The 25136-nt window shown below is 40.1% G+C and overlaps 1 long non-coding RNA gene across 1 annotated transcript; it reads left to right on the top strand.

The window, feature by feature from the left end:
* Positions 1-17531: 17531 nt before the first annotated feature.
* Positions 17532-24675, top strand: LOC119150533. Its single transcript, XR_005105104.1, has 3 exons — positions 17532-17613; positions 23966-24323; positions 24401-24675. It is a non-coding gene; the product is annotated as an uncharacterized LOC119150533 (long non-coding RNA).
* The last annotated feature ends 461 nt before the right edge of the window (positions 24676-25136 follow it).

The raw sequence follows: 25136 nt of genomic DNA, 5'->3' as shown, positions 1-25136 counted from the left end.
TTATGAAAATTTTTTGGAAAGCCAAGTATGCTTGACTCCCTAGACCACCCTCATCCACATGCTGTTGACTCTTTCTAAGAACCTCAGAGTGGCTTCCCTCTACAAAAACCACATTAAATTTTCATCTATGTATTTGGCTATTAGTTCAATTCATTATTATAATTTAAAGATTTGGATTGTAATGGAGTCAGACTTATATTCTGTAGGTTTCCAGAGCACCCATGGACTTCTAAAGTTTGATACCACATTTACCTCCTTCAGCTCCTCAAATACAGCGACTGCTACAACAGACGTGTTATGCACAGTTCTTAGTTCACTGTTTTCATAGCTGAGCTCTTTTGAAACTGCAGGGTGGCTCTGGTTATCTGATTATTCTTACTCGTTATTCAATAAAATATTTTAATATTTTTTTAAATACTGTGACAAATTGGCATAAAAAATGAAGGAATATATTCTGCAGGTTTCCTATGTAATCCTACAGATGCCTGTACTATTATTCTACAGAACTGCATATTCCCATGGCTTCTTGATGGCACCCAAGCTAGGGACTGGATTTGGTATGGGTAGCTTAGTAAAACTGTTTTCTGAGACTGTAAAATGTGAACATGAAATCTCTCAGAAAAGCACCTAGGCTAGGTGTTAAGAGAACTATGTGTCTTTAAGAAAAAGACTCAGCTGAGCTTAAATCACTGACTAAAGAAGCTAGCACAAGTTGTGCAGTACTGCAGTAAAGCAGCAAGTACAGGCAAAGGTTTCTATTCTGTCCTCATGCCACTGTAAGTGAAAGAACTGCTAAGGATAGACAGCACTACCAGATTAATAGTTTTAAAGGCAGCTCCTTAACATTCTTAAGAGCTTTGTCACTGTGGCTGATTTTCAAACAATTTGATACAAATTTTTGTCAGCCATAAAGAGGTTTATCAGGAGAAACATAGAACATAGGAACCAAGATGCCAGATCAGAGAAGGGGTCAGACTAGCAACTATGATTATTATCCTTTTTGCAGTAGTGGTCGGTAGATCTGCTATAGATTCAAAGTAAACAATCACAGCAAAGTGCAAAAATTATATCTCTTCTTAACTTTCTAAATGTCATCTAGGTTTGGTTTTTTATATTCTCATTTTATGCTGTCTTGAATCCTCATTATTTCTAGACTCTTCTGCCTTGTGGAAATTGATATATTAAATTTCAATTGTGTGATTATTTTTAATCTATTTTAAACGTTCTACCTTAAAATTCCATTAGCATATTCTGGGGTTTGTATCATGAGAGAAGATACACATATATCTCACCACTTCTGTCTAAAATGTTTTCAAACTGATGAGCTTGCATGCTAAATTTCAATCAGTTATTATATATTTCATATGATTTTAATTGCACTCAGCTCATATTTTCTTAGCTCTGGTCAGAATGACACATGTCAATACCACAGAAATTTTGTTCTATAGCAACCTGTATTCCCCAGAGATATTAATGAGTATAAATAAGAAACCCTCTAAAAATTTCTACCTCAAGGTTTTAGGGTCCACAGTTTCAGATATTTTGGGCCAGATTTAGAAGAGTGTGGGATCTGGATTATGATTTTCAAATTAGATTTCTGAAATGTATACCGCTCTGCTTCCGTGTAGCACCTTTCCCTTCTCTCTACTCTTCCACTAGTCCATTTCCTTCATTCCTGTCTTGTTCATGTTCACATTTGACATTCTTTTTGCTCCAGAAGCATGCATTCAGATTTTTACAACCTACTGTTTTTCTGTCACTTATTAAAGTCCTAGACAAAAATACAACTCTGAAGACCTTTTTATAACACTCTTACAGATTGCCATTTTATCAGCATCATCTATCATCTTTGTAATGTCCCTGGTGCAAGACCGCAGCAGCACATAGTGCAGCCTGTAACAAATCCTGTCAGTCCTGATAAGGTCCTTTCAGCTGAAGACTACTCAGACTGTATTTAGACACAGTCACATCAGGCCTGCACACTCTCAATTTTCTCCTGGCCCCTGCAGGCTGTGGGGCTGCAGGCAGGCTTCCCCTGCCTGCTCTAGAATATTTCCTGCATACAGTTTTTCTGTACGTCCCCTGGGCCAGTCTTCCCAGGCCTTCCAGACAAGGGCTGACTGTGTACCCATCTTCCCTTCACCCTCTAGGGACTCTGGTGCTACAATTCATCCTTCAAGAACATGCGAGGTTGAGGCATTATCTGCATGCATCTCCTCCTTGTAGATAATTTTAAAATAAATTTTGGGCATGCTTCCAGGTGAGGTCATAGGACTCTCAGGAGACAAGAAATCCAATCCAAACCCACCCCGGATTCTGCCAAGGGTTTCTCCTCCAAATCATGGGATCTGTCTTCCATGCAGCATGCTTTCCTCTTGCTTGGTTGCTTCCTCAGTGAGTCCCTATTATAAAAAAAAAAAAAAAGTCATCTCTGGTTTTCTGCCTTTCCCAAGCTTTGTGCCTGAGACCTTCACTGAATATATCAACACAAGCTGTGACAGGCTTCTGCAGTTATGGCCTTAAGCATGACACCCTCTGCAGCTTGTCCACCTTCTACGTACGCAGTTGTTTGCAGGTGGTCTGTTGTCTGTGCCAGTTCATACAGGGAGGTATCTAACAGCCTGCTGCACCTTCACTGACTTTAGAATTGCATTTGGAGGTCCACTGTCCTTAATGACGAAACATACTGTCCTGAGGGCAACTACCAAAAGACTATATAGATAAAACCTTTCAGCCTCCCCTCCACCCATCCATTGCAGCCTGCCAGCAGTGCAGTTTTTAAGACTCAGCATTAGACTCATTTCTTTGTCTTCCTTTCTGGGGGATTTCCACATGCAAACTACCATCCCCAACAGAGCTCTTGGAGGAGACTGACTTCATAAAGGATGTGGCTATCTCATTGTTATGTCAGGACAACTCAAGTTTTTTCATCACTGTAGGCAGAACTGAACACAGAGGAGGCAGAGCAACACCCTAGGCTCCATACCCCAGCCTGTCACCAATCTACTAGTCCACTAGCAGTACAACCCCTCCAGCCCCTCTTTTCAGCTGCGAGAGGGTAGTGACAGGGACCAGGCAGAATGGGGCTGAGCAGGCACGTTGCAGGGCTACCAGCACCCATTAATGTGTTTTTTGCTTGAGCTGCTGAGTGAGAACCTTGTCTATGAGAACCGTTCTGCTGCTGTTAATACCACTTGAAAGTAACACGGTTTTAGAACTGAACTGCAACTGCAACCCAAGATGAGAATCCCTCTCAGTTTTTTATTTAAGGACATGATTTGGCCACTCCTCTTAGTCTACCTCTGCAGACACCAGCTCTATCTTGACCAAGCTATACCCACCCAGAGTTTCAACGTCCTCCCCATCTGCGCTTGAGGGACTGAAGCTTGTCTACACCTGACACAGGAGCCTGACAGCATCTGGCTGACTCCACACGCATTGAAATGTTCCATTACACAGTGACTCATGAACAGTAGTTCCCCAAATTGCAACAGTACTTCTTACAACAGATAAAATGTAAAAATCCAGAGCTAAAAGCAGCAAGAGAGTGAGGATGGTTTTGGTTATTTTATACAGTATACAAATGGTACTATACTGTGCATTATTAATACTGCAATGAACTGAGCAGTAGGCAAAATATGTGCTTAGGCAGAAAAGAGTAGGTTTGGGTATGAAAATAATCTTTATATCTGAAATTTTAATCCCTGGAACCCTATCCTAGAAGCTGAACAAAGCTAAGCACAGTGGCTCCATGTTTTGTTTTCCTGTATTTTTGTCTGTTGGCTTGTTTTTGTTTTGTTTTGTTTTGTTTTAAGTTGATAATATAACAGTAAAAGTTGGACAGCAAAGAAAAAATGTCTCTGTCTACAGACCCTCTCAACACTCCACGTTTGCCTCTGAGAATACCTATTTATCATCATCTTCTATATTACATTGAGATCAGGGGATGATAATGACAGAAGACTAGAAAAATGCAGGCAATATTATCTGTAATTTATTTGGTGGATAAAAGATAATCAGAAAAAAGACATATGAACTGCAGTTTCCTTATCTTTTGTACCTCAACCCACTTTCTGTCGGAAGGCTAAATTTTGTGGAAAGTGCATTAAAAGCAATTTTGCAAAAGGTCATAACTGCAACAACAGCTAGCATTTCCTAACTAACCTCGGGGACTCTTCAGTAAATTATAATATCCAGTAGACGACATCTCTCTATTAATAGATACAAAAAATGTTCTACTCTTCCTAACACATGTGTATTCCACATATGGAAGTAATTTCCTGTTACAGTATTATCTGGACTATGAAAAAGAGGACATTCACTTCCAGGAGGCCTGACTGACAACTTTTCTTGTGTTTTCCAGCCTGGATACATGATATGAAAGCTCTGCAGAACAGAGCTTTTATGTCCTTTTTATTATCCCTTTAATAGGAAAAGATTTGTAGCATGAGACATATCAGCATGGTCATACATGCATTTCTCTAGCAGGAGATAAACATTATTTTCCACTGCAACTACATATGTAACAGCCAATATTTTTATTTTATTTATTTTTTTTGTTAATGAATGACTGTACTTAATATGTGTACAGTCTTTAAGTTTTGTAAATACAATTACTCCAGTTTCCAACAAAGGTTAATCGATTAAACTGAGTTTATTTAAAGCAGAGTGTCAGTCAGAAATAGACTGGAGAATCTTGATATATCTCATGCTTCCATAACTTTAAATACTGTCACCCTTTAGGATCAGGTTGTGTCTGCTGTTTTCCTTGTGCTATAGTCTTTAAAAGAAACCAAAAACTGGAGTTTAATAAAATAAAGTAAGTTCACAGTATTATGCTTTCAGACTTAAGTATGTTGAAGAAAAAACACAGCCTTCCAGGAGGGAACTTAGTACAAGAGATAAGCTGGTTGAAAACAGTGTTATATTCACATTTAATAAAGATTTATTTAAACAGAATAAGGTACTTGAACGACTTAGTAAAAACACACACAGAATAAACGGTAACTATTCTGAGAAAAGAGAGGAGGTGGATAGTTCTGACCACGTCTCTGCTGCACTCCTTCTGGCCTGGCTGTATCTGTCAAGTGAGCAGTTTGCAATGCTACAGCTGCCCCAGATGCAGACACGCAGACAAACCTGGACCTGGGCTAGAAGATCATATTTGCCTGGAAGGAGGAGGAAAGCAGGACAGGGCACTGTGTGGAACAAAGCACTTCTGCTACTATAAGCTGTATTCACACATAGCGCTACTATCATGGCATGTAGCTGCAGTAAGTACACTAGCTAAGCGTGCCCAGTATGAACCTGGATGAGATCATGCTTGTGCTTAGAAGTGTGAACTCAATAGTGACAGTAAAGTGCCACATATACCCTTAAAAGAAGGATACAGTGTGGAAAGAAGGAAACAGAGAGATTTCTAGCTGTAAAGAAAGTGATTATATGCATTTAATCACCTAATGGTAAAGAGATTCAGAAAAAATTACAGGACTTCAATAGAGCACTATGGTCTCTTCTGTTAATATTCTTATGGATTATTAAATGGCATATAAATAGGAAAAAAGGTCATCAGGGAACTTTTAAAAATCAACAAACATGCTAAGTCAAGGACACACTGTCTATAACACTAATTACAAGCAGGCTGTATCACATTCTTTCTCATAAATGTGCACATTACAGAGCCAAATTTAGGTTAATTGTGAAGTTGGAGGCAAATGCAAAAGCATTTCTGTTGCTGAGAAATGTTTCCCTTTATTAAAAGAAAAAAAAAATAGAAGACAAAAAAAGAAGAGAAAAAAAGAAGCATCTCTGGAGGTTCACTGCTAGCTTAGTTTCTGGTTTGTGTCAACTTGTTTATATCAGCTGCTGATTTGCGTCACTGGCTTGGCTTTGTGGTTGTATCTGGGGCCTGACGGACACCCTAGTGCATTAAGAAATTCACCACAACAGTACAGCATGTTAAGATCAGATAGCACAACCTAATGTTGTTTTCTTAAGCACACACAACCACACACAAACCTACTAAAAAAATTACTGGAGGCAGCTAAGAGAGACAGACTATAGGTTTGATGGAAACCAGGTTTAAATTCAGATAATGAGAAAAATGTCCATGTAGCACCAAAAAAGTGCATGGCAAATATTTTTAAGGGTACCAAAAAGTTGTACATATATTTTTAAAAGGGTTTGTATTTCTAGGAATCAAGATGCCTTACACCTCTTCACTTCCTCTAAGTTTTTAGTACAAGCATCTTCCTTGTGTTGTGCAGGGAAATTTTTTACTGCGAGATGTAAAACATTATTTTAGATATGGCTTTAATTAGCTTCTTGGAAATTATAACAAATCCTGAATATTTACATTTCAATATTTGATGTGATCATTCGGGATACTGAGCACAACATAACTTAGATGCTTTGCTTAAAACACATGTATTTTTATAACATATTTACAGTATATAGGGTGCCCATACAGAAATCAACATTACATTTTAAGCTTTGTGCCCATGATAAGATGACACATGTTCAACATACAGAAATGCCTAACGAAAAAGCCTGTCTAAGTAGGCACTTCAGAAAGGAGTAAAAGGTCTTGTGTGATGCCTTCTTGCTTTTCTAGATGTATATAGCTGAAAATACCAGGCAGAAACAACCACACTTCTGAAAACAGACTTCAATAAAGCTTCAATTTTCTGTCCAAGCTTCCAAAACTAAACCTTACAATCCTTTCCTGTTTTGTAACAGTTCATAGAAGGTCTAGTGAATAAATGGAGAGAATACATGTCTACAATCTTAACAGAGATATTTCATAAGAGAAAATAAAATGTTCTCAAAACCATGTTTGCTTTATGCAAACTTCCTTTAAGAAACACTGAAAGGAGTTCTAAGAGCCTCAATACATTCCATGAACATGTTCCTGAAATAAAACATGGATTTTCTGTTTTAAAATTACAAATTTGATCAAATTTGTGTTGAGATATTAAAATGTCTTTCAAGATAAACATTACAGTTGAACTGTTTTGATCAATCCAGTTTACTTCTCTTTTTCTTTCTGAGAATTTCAAAATATTTGGCTGCTGCCCAATTTGAAATGAAGTCAGATTTTGAAGTTACAAATTCTTAAGTAAAGAAGAATGATTATCCCCTAAGTTGTTCTGATAATACACCGTTATTTTAGACGGAGGAGTTGAAGTGCTAAAGATTAAACAATGAGTCCAGGAAGGTCCACCAAAGCAAAAAAGCTTAGAAAGAAAAATAATCCAATTTATAAGCAATGGGTCCAGGAATAATCCAGGAAAAAGCACATCCCTAGTCTGCATAGTCTATAGCTGGTTTTCAGAAGTATATGTTTCATTTCAGCAGAACATGGTAACAGCTTACCTGCATCTTCTTTTTCTTGGTCCTCATCAGGAGAAACAGAAATGGTGCTGTTGCCTGCACAGAAAATGGAAGTGGAGGTCACAAGAGATGCTATAGCAGCTTTACACTTCCCAAAAGAGTCTACAATGCAGGAGTAACTCCTTTACTAGTAATTATAATTTCATGGGGGAGGTGTGCAGTGTTGCCCCTGAAGTATAAAAGCTGACCTCCGTATCTGTCCAAAAACACATTCTCATTCCCATCCTAAGGATCTCCCCTCTTTTCCCCCTCTCCTATGTGTTAATATTAAAAGCAAGCACCATATGGCATCCCAGCTGAAAGGTATTAACCTACAATCATCACTCTCAATGGATACTGAGAGCTTCAAGAGGAGCCAGAACGTATGGTGTCAGAGAAACGTATCATTGGCAGCTTGGTTTGCTGTGTTTGACCTGCGTTTTGAAGTAAATAGCAGATTCTGTGCAGGGTTGTTATTTACTTTCAGCAGTATAATGAAAAAGCAAATAGTAGAGACAATTTTCATTGGGTCTTTTTATTACTAATTCCTGTTAAAACACAGTTGGAGAAGCAAAGGAGTTTTGATATCGTTCAACACGTTTTGTAAACATTTCCACATCCCTGTCTATATCAGGACTCCTCAGCTCTGGAACTGGGAGCTTCCAAAAACATTGTGAAGTGTTAACACAGCTGGTGGAGTCCACCACACCAGCTGGAAGAGGCACACTGAGGATCTGGTGAGTATGAGTGAGCCAGAAAACTGAGCTGGAGTAGCTCTGCGGTTTCAGGGCGTTAAGGTACTCGGGTCCTGCTGGCTCCAGCTAAGGAGGGAAGGGCCCAGCTACAAAGGAATAATAAGGAGCAGTTTGCCCATAGCCTAGAGCATGAAGACCGTACTGAGGATACCAGCACTCCCTGGATGCCCAACTCCAGCATGGGGAGGATGGGAAGAAGAACACAGAAGGGATCAGCAATGGTCTCTGGTGGCAATGTCACTGGGTCTGTGCACCAAAGAGCACCATCACCTTATCAATGTGGGAGCAACTTCCCTTGAGGGCTTCTCTGCTCCACCACTACAATAAGTCAGGGGTTTTGCCTTCCCCGTGTTCTCAGTTCTCTTTTGCTTCTCATTCAGCCATCCCAGAGAGTTTCACTGGTTCCTAAATTCTGTCCTTTCAGGCCTCCTTAAAAATAGCAGAAGGGCCCTGAAGTATGCCATTATGACAGTCAGAGAAACTTGGAAATGAGAGTTTGCAAAAATATTTACTATGTGAACTCCCTTCTGCCTGTCTTCATAGGAACTGAACTAAGTGACCAAGGGGGAAATTTGAAACCAAAGCTCCTAACTGAACCCACAATTAAATAGAAAATCAACATGCCCTGAAATGACAACTGCAAAGCTATGTCAAAAGCACAAGTCTTCACTGTCTTTATAGCTTTACAGTCATGTTTTCCAGTTTTTGTAAGTGTGTACTAATTGGATAAGAAACACAGGAAGAGGACTTTCGGGTGTTTTGCTGACAGCTTATACTACTGTTTAGTTGAGAGGTTTGACTAACTGCTTATTGTCAGTTCTGACTGTTAGTCATTTACTTTGATGTAGCAAAGTTGGAAAATCAGAAGCTAAGTCAGGCCTTTAGTCCAACAATACTCTCTAGCTGAGATCATAAGAATACGCAATTTTGGCTGTAATACTTACATTTTATTTCTTCAGCCATTTCAGTATCAGGAGGGAAATATTTTATTGTAGAAAGAAGGTGTATATGATTTTTTTTAAGAAAATAGACAAGTAACCACTTCTGAAAGAAACAACTGTGAATTTAAAAGTGTACATAATATTGTTTGAATCTTTTCACCTAGTTTTTCACACTCCTACTTGATTTTATATAACTGACATGATAAGAATGATGCCAAGGTTGAGGCAGAGTTAGCAGAGTTAGATAATGTGATAGACATGGTATTGAATTGCAACTATTTCCTTCAAAAATTCTATGCTTAGCTACAGATTTATATACCAATAAATAGACCCATTTGTTCCCAAGGTCATTCCCCACCCCCCCAACACTATTTATAAGGTGTACAGACAACCTGTCTGTCATGGTTTAACCCCTGCTGGGAGCTCAGCCCCAGCCGCTCGCTCACTCCCTCCTCATGGCATCGGGGAGAGAATCAGAAAGGCAAAAGTGAGAAAATTCATGGGCTGAGATAAAGACAGTTTAATAGGTAAAGCCAAAGCCGTGCACGCAAGCAAAGCAAAACAAGGAATTGATTCACCACTTCCCATGGGCAGGCAGGTGTTCAGCCATCCCCAGGACAGCAGGGCTCCGTCAGTGTTACTTGGGAAGACAAACGCCATCACTCTGAATGTCGTCCATCCCCCCCCCCCCTTCCTCCTTATTCCTCCAGCTTCATATGCTGAGCATGACGCCATACGGTATGGGATACCCCCTTGGTCAGCTGGGGCCAGCTGCCCCAGCTGTGCCCCCTCCCCACCTCTTGTGCACCCCCAGCCTCCTCGCTGGTGGGGTGGGGTGAGGAGCAGGAAAGGCCCTGGCTGAGTAAGCACTGCTCAGCAACAACTGAAAACATTTCTGCATTATCAATGCTGTTTCCAGCAAAAACCCAAAACACAGCCCCATACCAGCTACTATGAAGAAAATTAACTCTACCTGAGCCAAATCCAGTGCACTGACTTTCCCTGCATGCTGCACCAGCTGGTTTAAAAGGAAGAGAGACATCCCACACCCACTGTGCTTCTCAGTCTCAGAACTAGAAAACTGTTATATAGTCCCTGGGAGAGAGTTAGAAGGATGGTTCTGAACGTACATATAGACAAAATATCTTAAAGAAGAACCATAGATGGCCATCTTTCTCCCATGAGTACCTGTTTATAAGTATTTTTACACAGTGTATGCCTATGAAAGACACCTAAAAAAATGATCCTGGACTTCAAGAATGATCCTGGACTTTGAAGCTGAATAGGATGTCTTGTGAAGACAGACCTCAGGGATGGAGATATTTTGCAGAGAGGTCAGTCACGGTCACTTCAAGGCTAATAGAAAAGGCCTTGATGGTTATTACAGGCATACTAAAATATAAGTAACTTTTTTATGTTGATGTAGCTATCCCATCTTTCTGCCGCTACTGTGAAAAGGGGAGATACTTTTTAAACATCTTGACCTATCAACATAAAAAGTTGAAAGCTTGCCTACCAACAAAGTTACAGAGGGAAAGCTTGGTCATGACAGGCTGTAACTTAGAAAATAATTATATATTCATCTGATCAATCTTCTGACTCAAGTGACATTGAAGACGACCTCAGGAAGAAGCTCAGAATGGGTCTGAACTGTGTATTTGTCCTGAAAAATACATAAATAGAGATCTGCATGACGGACAGCATTTCTTATTAAGGCCTTGGGAAGCTGCATTCATCAGCAGATGAAAGAAAGATTACGTAACTGCTCTCACAGTGAGGTCTCTCTTCTCATGCTGAAGCTTTATGGTATCACATTGGGCCTGCCCAAAGGTTGAAGCCAAGAGACACTTCCAAACACCACTTCAAATAGCAGGACGTGTACTACAGTGTTCAATGAAGTTTGAAGTGTTGAGGAGGACAGCCTTTGCCAACAGCAAAATAACATCTTGATGACATTTGTGCAGTTGCATCCTGTAAACAATGCCAGATAATAAAGCACCTTACATGGCAAAAAGGGTCAAGTCTTTCAATATGCATAACTACACCAACACCAACAAAAAGAATCAAGAGTATTAGACTGATGCCAACATGTGCATTGCCAATCCTGACTTCTCTGGTGATATTTCTGTAATGTAAATCATTCTCAAGTAAGCGTACTTCAGGCTCAGGAAGTACAGTCCATGGAGTTTTGCTCTACCATGACAGACACAGTTACAGCAATGTAAGAGAAAGTCATTCTTGGCCCAATAGAGTCACTGCCTGGCACCAGTGAAAGCTGCTGTGATGATACCTGAAAGCCCACTTCAGTGGTTGCAGGCACATGGACTGTCCATAAGAAGGAATATTAGGCATTGTTCAGAAGAGACTCCTGAGGCTAAACACTGCAAGTAGAATCAGATAGCTTTGGAGGGAACTAACAAAACTGTCACCCCCCAAAAAAATGAATGATAGAAATTTAAATGGTCATATTTAAAAGGCTGAGGAGATTAAAAAATATGGAGTATTTGCTCTGCCTTTCCAAAGAGTGGAAAGTGGGGAAGAGCTTGTGGGCATGCCTTATCAAACAAAAAGTTCTCTCACAGCAAATGTTTGGCAATATGTACAGGGACAGTGTGAATGTAGATGAGAGAGGGGGAATATGAAGGGAAATACGGTCTTGCTAAACAGCCTGCCAAAGACCCGGCTTTCTGTAGGAATATTTGTCCAAAATTTCATGTTTTTAAGCTGTTGCAAATCAGAAAGAACACAGTTTTGTGACAAATATGTAAACAGGTCAGTATGACACTCATCGTATGAATGGATAACTCATTTTAAGACAGAGTCAAAAGCTGTAATGGAGTTATTGCTCAATTTCTGGGTTTAACTGGTGCCAGTATCAAAGAATGAAAACACAGTTTAATACAGTACAATATCCAACTACTGGCTTGGTGACCACTTCAGGTCAAAGATTCAGTCTGCTTTCCCCCTGCAGTTTAGCAGAACACAGGTTTGAGGCTCAGAAGAGCGTAATTCTTTTCCTCAGTCTGCCAAGCTGACCTTCAACAAATCACCTCAGTGTGCCACAATTTCCCTATGAATTAAATAAAAGACAATGCTTGTGATTCTTAGCAAAGTACTTTCAAAGCAACTGAATCAAAGTTCTAGGAACTGTTCAAGTGCCATTACTTGTTCATGTTTATTTGAATACACCACTTGGCATGTTAATATTATTAAGCCCATTATTTCTGTGTAAACACATATGTGCTTTCACCCAATTGTAAATTTAATGAATACACTCATGTAACTTACACCACAGTTGTCTTTCTGACAACTTTTTGAAACTCCTGGATGATGCAAAGCAGGGCTGCTCTCCCCCATCACTGTTTTTCAAACAATCTGTATTTCTCAATTTAATCTTCATTTACACTAGTTTCCCTAAAACAGAGGAAAGGGTTTTAACCGACAAATACTGGTGAAGTTAGAAGATGCCCTTTCACCCATCCCTCTCACATCCCTGCTGGAAGACTTGGTAAATTGGAACAGACATGCACTTTTCAACTATTGCTGTGCACAATTCATCAACTCAGAGCAAATTCCCCCTCCCTGCTGTTAAAGCCAGGACTCCAGGCTGAATCTGAATAGCTAATACCTTCATGCCTTGTTCTGTTAACTCTGCAACAAGATGTTAAGGGAAAGCTAAGGCACAACATGTTAATACTCTAGAGTTCATCAGTGAGTTTACTGGCTCATTATTCTCTAAATTCATTTGATCATAGGATATTTGTATTATGACAGGATAACAGGCTGGAATGGACCTCAGGAGATTTCTGATCCAACTTGCTGCTCAAAACAGGATCAGCTATGAGATCAGACAAGGTTTCTCAGGGCTTTATGTGTTCTGGCTATGGAGAATGCACAGCCCCACTGGGCAAATTGTTACAATGTTTGATTGTCCTCATGGTAAAAATTTTTTTCCTTACATCCAGTCTGAACCACTCTTGCTTCAGCTTATGCTTGCTGTCTTCTGCCCTCCACCATGCAGCACTGTGAAACAGACTGGCTCCATTTTCTCGATAATGTAGTCGTGGCTAGGGCAAGGCTGCTGTTAGGTCTCCCCAAAGCTTTCTCTCTTGTAGACTGAACAAGCCCAGTTCCTCCAGTCTCCCCTTGCAAATCAGGTGCTCTAGTCTCTTGACCATCTTGGTTGTCCTCTGCTGAACTCACTCCAGTTTATCAGTATCTTTCCTAAAATGGAGGAGCTTGAACTGGACACAGCCTTCCAGTTGCCTCCTGAGTAGAGACCTCGTGAGTACTGAGCAAAGGGGAACTTTTGATCCTGTTAGTATAGCTCAGGAAGCTGTTGGGTTTTTTTATTGCCAGAGTACGCTGCTGGCTCACGTTCAGCTTGCAGTCTGACAGGACTCCCATGCCCTTTTTTGCAGAGCCCTTTCACCATTTCTGTCTAGCAGTTCCTACTGTCCAAAGCAAGTCTTATGCTCATAAAAGCCAAATTCCTGTCAACGACATCAGCTGTGCAACCAGACTTTGACCTGTGGAATCTGTCTGCTCCTCCCCAGGCCTTTCCTCTGCACTGGCAGGACTCAATGGAACACCACCTGAGCCTCCATGCCTTTGACCCTCATTCCCAAAGCCATCCAGTCACTCCTGATAAGCTTAAGGTTCCTGCCCCAGATGTATTAATACTGCCAATGTAATTAAGCAGCAAGAGAAATAGTGCAAAGGTCAGACAAGCCTTGGCAGTTTCTTTGCAACGCGCTGGGTCTGAGTCCCCAGCAAGTCCCAGACCTCCCTAAACAGCAAGTAAGATCAGGAAATCTGGCCTTCTGTACCCCCAGAGGTGAGTCCCACACAACTACCATTTGTGACTTCCTCTTGGTGCTAATGCATGGCTCATTAGGTGGCTCTGTTGCCTCTCCAGGGATGGATTTCTCTCCCTTACCTGCTACCAGCACACTGAACCAGTTCTGCAGCTGCAGATCTGCCATCCTCCTCTTGCCAGGAGTCATAAGCCACCTGTCTTTCCCTGTCTGGGACTCTCCATTTGCCCCACAACTGACCATGGTCTCTGGCTGCCCTCCCTCTGTGCAGTTACAGGTTCAGGCTTTTGCCTCTGCAGGATCTCTATGAAGATGCTGACAACACATTTTTTAGGTTCCCTTATCCTGTGCAGTTTGCACCCTTTCGCCCACAGCTCCTTATCTTGGCAAAATATCTGCTCGTCTAGTGTACACCTCCTGCAAGCAAGGACACCATCTTCTCCTGCTCCTGCCTTTGGGAAACGCACCAGATACTCTCTGCAGCCTGAGATCTGGAAAGGTGTATCCTCTCACTGGAGATGTGACTTGAATAGCAGCCCCTGCTGTGCCAGGAGTAGTTGCTCCATTTGGCGCTGGGAACTGTGCTCTGTGGTGCAACACTACTGTTGATGAGTCCCACATGGCCTTCAGCAGATTTCTGGCCCCCTTCCATGGGCCTTTCTGAGCAAACTGCTGCTTCTGAGAGCTGTGCCCTGGGACTGTTAATACTAGCTGAATGGGTACTTGACCCTCCCTAATCAGGATCAGCCTTCCCCAGCAGTACAGCATGGGTCTGAGGACGCCAGAAAAAAAAGTCTCAGAAGATCCAGAAACAAGTCCCAGAGCTACTCAGCAAGCAGTGAGCACTGGCAGAGAACAGGAGACAGAGAAGCACTCCAGCTCCCCAGCATGTGCCCAAACCCATGAATTGCTACTTGTCCCTCTTCATTGCTCCTAGTCACTGTGTTCCCTAAAGAACGCTGCTGCTCCAGGATTAGGGTGGCTCCACTGTGAGGTCCCTTCGCATGAGGCTAGGAGGCCACTTGAACATGTCCTGACACCAATTCAGTGTGCTTGTGAACTCAGTCCCACTGCGTGCATTGCCCTCACAGCAGTTAGGAGCCCGACACAGGAGATAGCCGCTCCAGGATGAGACTCTCCCCACACACCCCCTGCCTGTGCCCCTTCTTGCAAGACAAGGCTGCCAGAGCACCCCTAAAGCACTGGCCAGTTGCGGAAGCCATCACCACTCAGCTGCATCACTCCACAGCAACTGAAAACCCACCACAGGCACATCCTCTGTACCCCCGAGAGTCTTCTCATGAGACTCTAAGACTGTTCGAACACCTTCTGAGCAGGTGTCACTCAGCTCATCACTGCGGCTGCTGTCACATATGCCTGCCACTGGCATCACCCTTGTAACATCCAAAAGTCAATAGGATTCCTGGAGAAGTCATCACTTAATTTTTAAGACAGATTCATATTTTCTACTTTCCAACAGCAGTTGGTTTTAAAGAGGCTACGTGGTTTCCTTAGCATCTCAGGCATTTCATTCTTAAACTCCTCAGACCCTTTGGGTGGAGAGTATAACGGTTTAGACATTGACGACATTAATAATTAATATTTATTAATAATTAATGAAATAATTTTTAATAAAATAATTAATAATTGGTTTATTCCAGTACTTAATTTTGGATGCTTCACTCATGGATGAACGTTTTATCTTACTTAAATGAAAAGTGGAAAGACAGTCCCTTAAATGTCATTTTTCCTTCGTCTGGACTTAAAAAAATCTCAGCCACCAAACAAAAACCTATGTTATAAAAGCAGAGAAGTTACACATATAAGGTCACGTCATGTCCTTCAATTGCACATACTGCTCCCACTGAAACGAAAAGGTTGCATGCACACTGAAGGGTAGGCTTTAGGTTAAAAGACTGATATCCTGTTTAGACTAAGACAGTGATAGGGTAAAAATGTGACCAAATATTTTTCTTGTATCTTTTTACAGTATCCACGTAATTCTCTGGGCAGAAGGGTCAAAACAAAATAAAACTCAACATTTCAAAGCTCTTCATAGGCTAATAAAATAAAATAAATGCCAAAACTCATAAGTTGTAACAAACTACTATGAGATGGAGAAAATATCGGTAAGAAAAATATTTCTAATCCAGAATACCAAATAGACTCTCACAGATGGCTATGAGGAAAAAAGAGTTTAAATACAAGAAGAATGTGCTTTAAAATAAAGTAGAATAATAAACGGACATTTAATAATAAAGCAAGGCCTAAGATTAACTAAACCATGCCATGTGAAAGGTTATGAAAAGACTGTGAAGGAAGAACAGTCTTTGACAGGGGCATGTGCAGTTCTCATTGCTATTGATAGAATTTGTACGCATATATCGGAGACAATGTGGTTCATTGTATATAGCAGAATTCACAAATAATGAGAAAAGCTCCAGAAAAATGAGGAGCAATGATTTACCATTATCATTCCTTCAGCCCTCTGACTTCCCTGGTAGGCACTGCCTTATCCAGTTTACATGGGACTGAAGATCTGTGTGATGAGTGCACTCATATTCTTTGCATACCACCAGGAGGCAGGTTGGGTATCATGAACTGCCCATGACAGACAAAACTATTGCCATCACGTCCTCTCGGGTTTCAGAATTAATTGAAGGATTTGCATAAAGTGTACTTTCTTAAAACGAGGAGGGGTCTCCCAGACAACAGAAGCTGTGAGTATCTGCTATCTACTTCTTGCCAGTAAAGGATTATAAACTTCAACTTAAACACCCAACGGTTTTGAACACAGCATTCTGACATATTATGTCCAAAGCAAAGCATTTGGGGATTTTAGTGGGGTTTCAGTTCTTTCAGAAATGGGTACATTCTTGACATTTTGTCCTAATGTGTGATGAAAAATATTTCCAAATCTTGAAATTTTTCACAGAACTGAAATTAGGTTTGCCAGCTTGCAGTAGTTAGCACTACAGCCATTTCAAAGGAAAATGCAACTATTTACCGTAAGTATGGATGAGAACACGTATTTTAGGACACAAAGGGCCAAAGTAAATTTAAGCTGTTGTTTTTAACAACAAACAAATATTTCTGTAGTCACAGGGAGTAAGCCCGGGGGGGCTGGACACTGTTTGCACATACAGAGCTCAGAAGTGCACCCTGATGCAGTGCTTGGAATCACTTCTGCTTGTAGGTTCATTGCTCAAGGGAAGGAAGGAAGGAGCTCTGTGAATGCCTGTGACATCTTACATCTCTAACGTCACTACCACATAAAGCAAAAACCTTTGCCCTGCAGCATACAAGAGGTTTCTCAAAACCCCAGTGGGTAAGACCCATTTTTCTATGGCAGCTGAGCTGCTTGTTGCATTTAGGGAGATTCTTGGGGCAATGCCACACGCAGCTGTTAGAAATGTTTCTACTTAGCAACTGCATCAACTCTTTTGAGCCTGTCAGCACCACAGCAGTTACATACTTTCTGTCTCCTGCAGCACACCTTCATCAAGCTAGCTCACACGCCAACACACAGCTTTGGCTCAGGAGAATGAGGCAATGCCTTTGTCAGGACCCCACGTGCCCTAATAGGACCTTGGTTGGCCTTCCTGAGGATGCCACCCACACCCTCTGCCCATCGGATCAGGAGCCCCATTTAAGCTCAGGCTGCAGCAGGTGACCTGGGCTGTCTCTGGCTAACCCTCTCCCTTCTTCCCTCCCTGAAGGTGTCAGATGGTAAGTGTTTTAACTGCATAGTACCCTATATTTTGTATATTTACTCTTAGAGTTGCTTATTAAGTCAACCTGAAATAATTCACTGTTAAACTACAAAAGAAAACCCCCTAGAAAATAGCAGCCTTGTAATGCATCACACTCTATCAGCCTTTTAGGACGATTTTGTCAAGAAGCAAGTTATGTATTCAGTAATACATTAGTGCTGATAAAGGTCAGGATGTCAACAGAGACATAAATTGAGTAACACAGCACCATGAGATTTCAGTGCCATCCACCAAGTTTTCCTAGTTTGTGACATGTAAAGTTTCTTAGTAAGTCAGCATATTAGCATTAGTACTGCAAGAGGTCATTTGATGCTGCTATCATGTCTGGCTATTAAAAGCACATTACAAAATATTAATGGCCAACATTTTCATTCACCTAGTGATACTTCTTCTGCACATAGCGCTACTTAGAAGATGACAAAACTTACTCTTTTTATTAAAAAGTAACATTAGTAATGTTTTTAAAGTAACCTGATCTATTTGGGGTCCTGAGAATGGAGCAGAACAGCTTATGTGCAGGAGAAAAAATATGAGGCAAAATACTTCATTGCTGTCAATTCCCCCCCTCCACCAAAAGCATTGAAAATAAGTAGTACTAATAACTAAAAATCCCAATTCAAGTATCAGTGTACCTTTTTCTTCTTCAGTTCCTAAGTTACAATTGTATAATTGCTATGGATAGAAAGTCATGACTAATCTCACGGTTCTGAAGCTCGACTTGCAAGTATCACTTGGCACAAAAGATAACCTCCAATTTTCCTTCTGCATCAGTTATTTTTCACATTAGCAACTCAGAGTAAGGGATATAGCTTCAAGCTGTAAAATCTAGTTCTAGCTGTACATAGATAAAATTTAGCACCTGCTTGTCAAATTTGAGAATGAAATTTTGCAGAAAAGCCACTTTGCAACTTATGACAACAAAATAGGGGGTAAGTATTAACAGCATGCATCCTTAGCTGCTTCTGTTTACTTTAAATGGGCAATGATATAGTTCAGTTAACAAAAATGTATTCCAGCTAACCTATTGTGGTATGAAGTAATTTTGCTTTATTTGCAGTATTGGAAGTAAGAGTTCTATTGTATTACAGAAATGCCAAGAGTTAGTCTACCTCTACTCACGCAGATCAGTACACAGTTTCTTAAGAACAACAAATCCCAAACACTACATGAATTTTTTTCTAAAAGTCAGATTTAGAATGCAGCTGAAAACATTCTTCCCAGTGAAGCGCAGGGCTGAAAAGCTGGGCCTGCTGGCGGATGCTGGAAGACTGGGCAGGAGACTGGAGCTGGCAAGTGGGCACAGCTCATCTGGCATAGCACATGGGCTGCTGGCCCAGTTAGGGCCAAGGCTCAGGTCTGATCGTGTCAGGTTTGGAGCTGAGGACAGCAGGGACTGAAGACCTATGTTTATCCTGGAAATTGCAGGGACTCTGGTGCTGACGCAAGCAGCAGCGATGAAAGATTCACAGCAGATTATTGGGCATCTGGTGGTCACTGGGCTGTAGTTAGCTAAAATGAGTGTTATGTTTAGGATTTAAGGCGGCAGAGCTGTAGGAGTTTGCTTTGCACTCTGTGAGGCTAAGAGAAGTAGTGTAAGAACTTGCTGAGGCAAGGGTGACTGGGCCCAGCTTAGCATTGGATGGCAAGGATTGTCACTGGTTTGAATTAATTTTAAGGTTACGATTTGGTAGAGTAAGGGCTGGAAGTTAGTTTTTGCAATGGATCCTTTACAGCCTAGGGTGATATCTGACGCTGGGAACATGGGAAATGCTGAGCTGCTTACAGAAGTTCTAGGGCAGTGTAGATCCTGTGGTTATGGTCAATTCTCATACTGGAGTGAGCTGACATTTCAACAGCATTGTGTACTAGAATCTCATCCCTGCCTTGCTGGGAGACAGCATTTGCCTGCCCTTGGGTTGGGAAGTATTAGTGGGTCTTACAGTGTAAACAGTACTTAATTTTGCAAGACCTACAGCAGTAGAAAATAGCTAATGCTGGGAGAAACAATGCCTTATCATAGGGCAATTCTGGGCTGCTTCGCTATTATTAAATCTAGGAAAAAACAGTTAAATCATTTGCATAGGGGTCACAATTCACACAAATACTTGGACTGGCAATGACAACAAGTTACAAGTCTTTTAACTTACATTTGTTAAAAAACACTCAATAGCTTTGCCATCACTGTCATAATCGTCATCTTCCCGCCTTCATCTTAGAAAAACTGTTTGGCTTCATGATGCCAGTATATTAACATCCGTAAGTGAATACAAGAAGGCACAATTTTTCTATGCTAGGGAGTTCTGAGTGGCAAAATGACATGTTACTTATGTAGATTTTTTCATATCTCCACTCAGTGTGTCCAGCTATTAACATCTTCATCTAATTTAACAATGCCTTTGCTCTTGTAGTATCTAGCACTGCCTTAAAAAAATGCGCTTGATGAAGCCAGACAACTGGCTTATCCCCATTTTTGTAATTTCAGAACATCTGACTGTGCTCATTGCATGAGGGTGTTTCAGAAGACAGATAATACTACAGCTATCACATGCATCTGTGCAAATGCTGATCATATTTTATGTCTTAGTCAAAAAAGGATTTTATAAGTCTCTGTAGCGGTTTTCCCATTTTCTTTTAATAACAAAACTGAAAGTTAATCTTTGCCTTTCAATCACTAGAACTGCAAAGCTGTCCAAATACAAAGACCATGGGAGCAAATACCTCACTAGTGCATCTCAGGAGACAGAGAATCTGTTTATAACATTTTTGTAAAATCAAACAATAGATGAGCTTGCACCTGCTTAATTTACTCTTCAAGCAGTATAGTGAAACTCAAAGATTTAAGCAGCTGAACAGTTTTATGACAGGTAATTGACAGTAATAATAATACTGTCAACTGGTAAGTACTATGCCCACAAGTATCTCAAGCAAGGAAGTCTACTGAAATACTTACAAACAGGTGATTTATTAATATTTAAATAGGTACATCATTTCATTACATAAGCATGGTAATAAAGTCCTTTGTGTTTCGATTTGTTGCAAACTGGTAGCTCAGAAGTCATTTTTAACTGAAGAGAAAAAAAAAAAAAGAAAACCAGGAAAATAATGATTCTTTTTTGCCCTGTTTAAGCAAGTATGGCCTCAAATGTGGAATATGACTTCCTTTTTAATGATCCACCACATATTTAAATTGAACACCTAGTTATACAGCAAGACTATTAATAATGAATTTATTAAAGTGTGTCAAGAGTCAATGTTTCACAATGTAAAGTAAAATTTTCAGCATGAAATTAAAGCTTTTTTAAATAACACTATACAAAGTACCCAACAGGTATTGCAGATTTCAAATATTAGTTGTATCATAGTCAACTACTTTAATGTCAAATAATTAAGTCTACAAAAAGTTAAAAATGTGCAGCAGTTTCTTGTAAGTCAAGACCTTGCTTGTAACCCATTAAAAAAAAAAAAAAGTGCAAGGTGACAAAACTGATATGGCAAATGTAATGCATAACTGCAGCAGGCAGGATAGTATTGGATTGATTCACTACTGCTCATTAGTTGTCAGTATCAACTAAGACCCAGTCCCACCTCATATTCAAAGTGTGTAGAAACAAAGTCATTATGACTATTTAAAAGCTGAAAATACTTATCTTTGTGTTAAATGTGCAGTGCTTTCCCCAGGCTGCTAGGTTTCCTTGGGTTGCCCCAGAAAAAAAGGAGGGGAAAAAAAACCCACAGAAACAAACAGCCCAAGACCCCAAAAAATCCCACAGAAAATCAGCCAGCTTTCATCACCTTGTAAATTCTCTATACAGTATTTTACTTTCTGTTTTTCTGTGTAGAAGTCCATCATAAGGCACTTTAAAGGTAAGAACAAAGTTTCACTTAAACTTCTTTCCAACTTTTCTATTCTTTGGAAAGCTGATAAGTGGAAATACAATAAACATGAGAAAATGGGACACAAATTTATTCAGGAGCTTACTAAACTGATCAACACACTTTTGTTCAGAAAATAATAATGTAGCACTCAGTGAGAAGGGTTGTCATTGAAACAAAAACTGGATGCATATGAAGCAACTTTTTAAATTTGTAAAAAGGTGGTAATCCTTTTTGTTTGATTGCCACACATGGAAGTTGGAAATATTTTTTTTAAACAGAAAGACATTATACTTTTAATTATTGCTCATACAGAACTCTAGGTACACAAGAGATGCAATGTTGTTTTCTTAATGTAGATTATTTGCCTACTCCTTTTGAAAAGGAGCATTTCTTTTAAGATTTTTTTTGTTTCCATTCAGAACATGACATTCAGATAAAATCTGTTTGTTTTAAAAGAAAAATTGTTTAGTTTTCTTTTACCAGTGCGTTATGCATTTCAGTACTAGATAGAGCTGTACAAAGTTGTCAAAGTCAAAATAAAATCCTTGGCCTCATTCCCTCGAGAAAAGGAATGTGTACAAGATCCAAGATGAGAACAAAGCTCTATAAACAGTAAATTTAAGCATATTTTACTCTGTTTCTGTTCAAAACTGTAGCAGTTCTGAACAGAGACCACATAAGAAATACTGGCTTTGCATACTCCTCACCCAAGAGGAAACTTGGTATCTTTACGGATTAATATTTTTGTGAACATGTAGCTCAGTTCACACCCCTGTTTGTGTTGCATGCCAAATCTGAAAGGCGAGGTTTCTGCAACAGAACTGCAAGGGACACAGTTTGTGTGTTCCTTATGTATGGAGAGACAGTGAACTACCAGCAAAATGTTCCCTCTCTACTGCCAAGGGCATCTTAACTAAGGAGATGTTACAATGGTTCAGGTGAAAACTCCCCTAGTCTCCCCAACACCAGGTGAACATTGAAACTAGGACCAAATGAAAATTTTTCTTCCTTCTGTTAGTCTACTCTTAGACCTTTCCACTCCTCAGTGAGGTCCTGAGCTTCTCATAAACAATACTCATACAGCAACAACACCCACTCTGCTAATATCTAGACCTTTCCTAGCCTCAGAGAAATCTACGTGAATACCCCAATTTCTCCTTTTGGAAAGCAATCGCTCCTTCCCTGCTTGCTGAGGAAAGTTTGTGTTCTCTAGTCTGTACAATGCCATTCTTCCCAAGGAAAAGTGAGCATATTCCTCCTATGAAGTATGTAATCTCAAACTCTTTTGTATATGTTATCCAAATACATAAATGGTCCTTATCTTGATTCCACCATAAACATTCTTTTCACCAAGAACATTTTTGAAAGCTCATAGACAGTGGAAGTAGTCCAATAGTACAAGACCAAAAAATATTTATTTTTTTAAAAAATGAACACTTACTGTGTTCTGATTTTGGAGATCTGTCTTTTGATTAGGTTGTTTTGTTGGGGGGTTTTTTGCCTAAGTTCCCTTGTCCCTGAAGAATGAATGTCCGTAATAGTTCATTAACTTGCCAGCTTTGCACAGAGTATCAACAGGACAGTCTAAGGCAATCCCTGAATATCAGATCGTCTCTCCCTAGATTACATTACAAAGAATATATTATTACGTTTGGAGAAAAATAGAAAGAGAAATGAAAAATTACACCATGTCCTTTGGATGCACGGTTTGGAATGTCTCTGCTCTGCTTAGTTGGCAGAACCAAGACTTGAAACTAGTGGACAGCTTCTGCAGTGGTTGAAATTGTGAACCAGTTCTTAGAAGAGCTGCACCCCCAGGCATGGCCTTCCTAAGCAAGAACTGCTATCTGAAAGAGGAGTAAGAAATCCCACCTGAATACATACCTCCTGTAATTTTTAATCTTAGTAGTTATTTTAATAGACATAAATTTCAACTTCTCTGCTATGAGATGCAGTTTGTTGCTAAAAAGCAGCCTGTTGATGGATAGTTCTAGAAAGACTCAATACTTCATTAATCAACAAAGAAACACATTCTTATAGTGGCTCTTCTGTGTGAAATGAGCATGACAGGTAATTTTTTAGAACTTGTGCACACAAGCTCATTTCACGACATAATTTTTCTGTATTATATACCTTTAAGGACTAGTTATTGTATAATAATTGCATGATAATTGAGAATGCACTTTTCTATTGGCTTTAACAACCACATGTGATCATGAATGAGAAAATGATGGGGGTAACTATATGCTTGTATTAGGTGCATCTAAATCACAGCTAGTTTTATTTGAAATATGACAGCTTAGCAAAGAAGAAAATTTTGGCTTCTTCTACAAGAGTTCACAATTCTGTATATGCCAAACATATGGGCCCCAAACCAAACTTGTCCCCAAGTTCATTCTACTCTTCTCTGTCTCCCCTCTGCTTTCTCTAAGCTATCAACATAGAGCACTTCCAACTCCTACACCAAGAGGAAAAAGAAAAATTAAGAAAACAATGCTATCAGCCACAGGTTAAGAAAATAAGCAGAACTCCCTCAAGCAGCTGGACTTTCTGCTTCTCCCTTTCTGGCTTTGAAACCAGTCCAGGGTCCTGAAGTGGTAAGGAGAGAGCATGGCTTGTCTCCCAAGGCAGTGCTACCACCACAGAGATGTCCAGAAGCGTGGCCAGGGCCACAGATGCTCTTTCAAGCAGCTCAGGAAGACGGTGGAACAGGCATCACAGTTTTAGCTGTTCAAGGTCCCTTCCAACCCAAACCATTCCGTGATTCTATGATCAAATCAACATATGAAGGTAAGAGGCCATTAGATTTTATCCACATACCTGTACATAAATCTTAGACTTCAGTAAAATGTTTCCATTCTCCACAGATTAAGCTGTTATGTCCCATGCAAAAACAAGGCTTTGGTTCTCAGTAGTGACAGACGCTGGCCAAGCCAAGATGAAAGATGTCGGCAGTCAAACCATGCCAGTAACTACTGAAGGAAGCAAAAAGTTCTTGTCAACACATGCCAGACAAAAAACTGCCTCCCAGTTCTAAAGGTAAGGATTAGTATGAGCCTAGTAACCACCTCAGCCTTGGAAGTACCTCAGCACAGGCACTTGCATCACCTTAACTTCTTTTCTAATAAACAGTATTAGTCCTACATTGTAACTCCTCTGCAGTTCTGTTTTTCTGATCCTTCTTTCAACTGTCTCTAGGAATTTCTGAGGTTGGACAAGGGCAAATATGAAAGGGTAAGGGAAAGGTTAAAAGTGTTTCCTGGAAATTATCCAACAATCACTTTAGCAGCAATTCTTATTAAAAAGAATATAAAAAATCAGGGAATGAATAATCAAACTACTGCACAACTGAAGTAACATTCATCATAGTTGTGCTGAAAATAAATTGTTAGTCAGTTTCTTCCTGTGAGAGAGTAAGACTTAGGGTAACAAGCTTTGTACGTAAGGAAGAGACAACAGATGTCATATATCCATCTTTTGTAGAGTTTTTGAAACTGTCTTATATATCTCTAGCTTGCTTATGCAAATGTTACCTACTCCAAGGAAAATAAGCACATCGATGGTATAAAACCGGTGGAAAACCTATTTAGAAGTAGCTATCAT

This window comes from Falco rusticolus, chromosome 6, assembly GCF_015220075.1.
Source record: "Falco rusticolus isolate bFalRus1 chromosome 6, bFalRus1.pri, whole genome shotgun sequence".
In the NCBI taxonomy this organism is placed as follows: domain Eukaryota; kingdom Metazoa; phylum Chordata; class Aves; order Falconiformes; family Falconidae; genus Falco; species Falco rusticolus.
This window is presented reverse-complemented; position numbering and strand designations above follow the sequence as displayed.